The 3991-nt window shown below is 32.5% G+C and overlaps 1 non-coding gene across 1 annotated transcript; it reads right to left on the bottom strand.

The window, feature by feature from the left end:
* Positions 1-1495: 1495 nt before the first annotated feature.
* Positions 1496-1569, bottom strand: TRNAW-CCA (transfer RNA tryptophan (anticodon CCA)). The gene has a single exon. It is a non-coding gene; the product is annotated as a tRNA-Trp (tRNA).
* Positions 1570-3991: the final 2422 nt, after the last annotated feature.

Below are 3991 nucleotides of genomic sequence, written 5' to 3'. Positions count from 1 at the left end.
AAAAAAAAAATGCAAGACATAGATGCAATTAGGACTTTTGTTCTCTAAAAATGAAAGATGATAGGGTGTTTGTTCCCTAGTAACGAGAGTGGTTTTTTTTATTCTAACAAATAAAAATATGCCCCAGTTTTTTAAATTGAGGAACTTTGAAACTCTTTTGAATTTATCATTTTTTCAATTTTTTATAAAAAAGAAATGATCCAATTTCGTTCTTTCAACGATATAAAATTTTATTTTGTGAGACCGAGCCCATTGTAAGACTGTCTACGTATCTTGTATAGCAAGAATCATGTGGAACGTAGTTCATATAAATCAAAAAATATTTTTCTTTTTCTTGATTTTGTTTTTTTTTAAAAAGCTTTTGGGAAAGTAATCAGTTCATGTTTGATAATGTCTTGACTTTAGTTCGTACCAATAATTAGTTTTATGCATACGAATCACCTTCAACTATTTTCAGACAAATTTGAGGTCAACTTTGAGTAATTCCTATAATTTCAAATGGTATCTCAAAAATTCTCAAGTATTAAACAAGATCAGTTTATCTTGCATAAATTAAGAGACTAGAATTATTCACATCCTACTGTTTCAAGTTCCCTTAGAACCCATGAAGTCCTTTTTCACACATTACAGAATAATTCAGATTGTAGGACATTTTTTAAAGTCACTCACACTCAGAAAGATGTTCAATGCATGAGATTGAGATACCATGTGTTTTGCCCTCATGTAAGTATCCACTAAGGTGAGAACACAAAAAATGAGATAAAGTAGGACTTGTCATTGGATTGTAATGTAGGCTTAGGGAAAGGTAGGATATTCATTTGGGATAAAGTGACTATTTCCTCCTTAAAATTTGCACAATTCTCTCAATATTTTTTTTCATTTTCGCATTGACCTTTCTTTTCTTGAAAGCTTCTCCTCGTTTTATTTTTTCTTCTCTTTTTTATTATCTCTCCTTTCGTTAGAGGTTTTTCTAGCTTTTCTTTGTCATTTTATTTTGAACTTTCGCATATTTGGCCTTTTCACTTTGTTACCCGACTTAGGTCTTTGGCACTGTGTAGATAATTCATAGTGCGCTCAAGGAGGTGAGATCAAGAAATAGTGTATTTAAGGTTTTATGCTCAAATCGAGAGTACTATGGATGGCATGTAATTTGGTAGGCTTGAAAGGAACAATCGGATCAAAGAAAGCCTATAATCCTTTCCCAAGTTAACTGTTGCTCAAAATGTCGTTCCAACCAACATATGGACCAAGTTCTAGATCAACAAAGTCATGTCATTGAACTTTATATCTAAAGCTCACCACACAATGCACATGAAACATGAGTTCGAATTTGTTTTAGGCGTGGTGATCAATTGGACCTTTGATTAATTAACATTTATTTTTGATTGACCTCTTCCTTTCTGTAATTCACAGGCACAGGAGGTCAAATTCCGATTGTTGTGAAAGTTACTGAATGGATCTATTTTATTCTAATTTGATCTAAGAAGAAAAAAATCACCCTCCGTAGGATTTGAACCTACGACATCGGGTTTTGGAGACCCACGTTCTACCGAACTGAACTAAGAGCGCTTTCTTATTAGAATAGATAAGACTATAAACAAAAAGATTCTTTTCATAACCCCAATACATTTTGTATGCATATACTAGAATAGCATGATAAAAATCAAAGATTTTAACTTTAAGCAAAACAGTTTCTCAAGTATTACATAAATATATCAAAAGGTGCCAAAAGAAGTCTATAGGTCACAATAAAGTTGGTCTGTCTTGCCAAATAGTTTAACATTTGTCTTTTTCTTTATGCATACTCCTAAATATGTTGGTACCAACCAAGTCAAGAATTATTATTATTTTTAGAAAAAAAATCCTTTTAAAGAAAAAAAAATTTATCTTTTTTTTTTTTTTTTTAGATTTTAAAATAAGGAAGAGAAACATTTTTATTAGAAATTTGAATAATAAATATTTTTTTTACCCCAGTTTTTGTAGTGAGGACTTTATAGATTTTTTCTTGGTTAGACCGAATCTCGAAATAAGACTGCCTACGTATCTTGTCAAAGAGAGAATCAGGTCAAACGTAGTTCAGAAAATTTTGTTATACGCAGTAAAAAAACTTTTGTTTTATTTTATTTTTGAAGAAAGGTAAAAACCTTATTTGTAGAAAGGATAAACAAACCTTTTTAAAAATTTTTTTTGTATAAAATATAGATCTATCTTATGTCTACCAAGAAGCGGGAAGCTAGAAGCAATCAACAAACGACAGCAAGAGGAAGAGCAAGCAATCAAAGAACTCAACACAGATTAGTTCATTTAAACTAAAAAATTTAAACTAATTTTTTTTTTGTGCATGCAGGTTTACAAGGATATCAAGAGGCCATCATGTTCAACAAATATGGATAAGTCAGAAGAACAAAAGCGCACAAGACTGAAAATTTTTTTATGCAGGAAAAGACTTTGATATTCCTGTGATAAAAATAGTTAACTTGGTATTTTGAATAACAATGTCTTGTTCATATTTCTCAACAAAAATAGGAACCACAACAAAGATACAAGTGGTCAAAGAAAATTAGGTGAAAGCATCGAGAGGATGGCACTTTAAGATTTACAAATGACTATAATAGCGTCATATTGCTTTTTCCAGCGTCAAAGACGTCTAAAATGCACATGTAAGATTCATCAAATATTGAAGATAATTTAAAGTGTAACTTGCCAAAAAATATTCATTATCACGTTAAATTCATAAGAGGCTAACATTGAAGGATATTTGTAAGTCACATCGATACCAGACACGGTGATGTGCATTGCTGAAAGGACATTTCATATCATATCATTGGAGGTGGTGATGTCATTGCCGAGAGGGCCATCCATATTATATTATCAGAGGTGATAATATCATTGCCAAGAGTGCCATTAATATTATATTACCAAAGGTAATAATATCATTACCGAGAGGGTCATCCATATTATATTATCAGAGGTGATAATATCATTGCCGAGAGAGCCATCAACATTATATTACCAAAGGTGGCAATATCATTGCCAAGAGGACCATCAATATTATATTACCAAAGGTAGTAATATCATTGTCGTGAGGGTCATCGATATTATATTATCAGAGGTGATAATATCATTGCCAAGAGGGCCATCAATATTATATTACCAAAGGTAGTAATATCATTTCCTAGAGGGTCATCAATATTATATTATCAGAGGTTATAATATCATTACCGAGAGGGCCATCAACATTATATTACCAAAGGTTGTAATATCATTGCCAAGAGGGCTATCAATCTTATATTACCAAAGGTAGTAATATCATTGCCGAGAGGATCATCCATATTCTATTATTATAGGTGATAATATCACTGTCGAGAGGGCCATCAACATTATATTACCAAAGGTGGTAATATCATTGCCGAGAGGGCTATCGATTTCATACTATCAAAGATGGTAATATCATTGCCAAGAGGGCCATCCACATTATATTATCAGAGGTGATAATGTCATTGCCAGGAGAGCCATCAACATTATATTAATAAAAATTGTCATATCATTACCGAGAGGGTCATCCATATCATTTTCCAGAAGAGGTGATATCATTGTCGAAAGGGACACAAACACATAACAACGTATCAAGTCATCATATATTGTTTCAAAAAATAGAGGTGGCTGAAGTTTGAGAAGTACATTATAAATCACATCAAACTTTGGAAAGGTGCCTCGTTTGCTCTACATCAAAATTGGAGGAGGCTGGCATACCAACGTAGTAAAGACACTACTTTCCTATTTGAATTACAGTTTCTACTGATGATTTTTATCTTAGTCTTTATCGAGAACATCCGAGAGGATGCATTCTCAATTAAACCACAGGTGCGAACGTCATAAAAATAATGCAACACAATGTAGAACTTTTTTTAGCAGCGAACTGGACCATTCTGAGGAGGAATATCAAACTCCCTGGATGCGAGCTGAGGAGCGACTTCCACCACAATCAAAC

This window comes from Solanum tuberosum, unplaced genomic scaffold (assembly GCF_000226075.1).
Source record: "Solanum tuberosum cultivar DM 1-3 516 R44 unplaced genomic scaffold, SolTub_3.0 scf00256, whole genome shotgun sequence".
NCBI classification, from domain to species: domain Eukaryota; kingdom Viridiplantae; phylum Streptophyta; class Magnoliopsida; order Solanales; family Solanaceae; genus Solanum; species Solanum tuberosum.
This window is presented reverse-complemented; position numbering and strand designations above follow the sequence as displayed.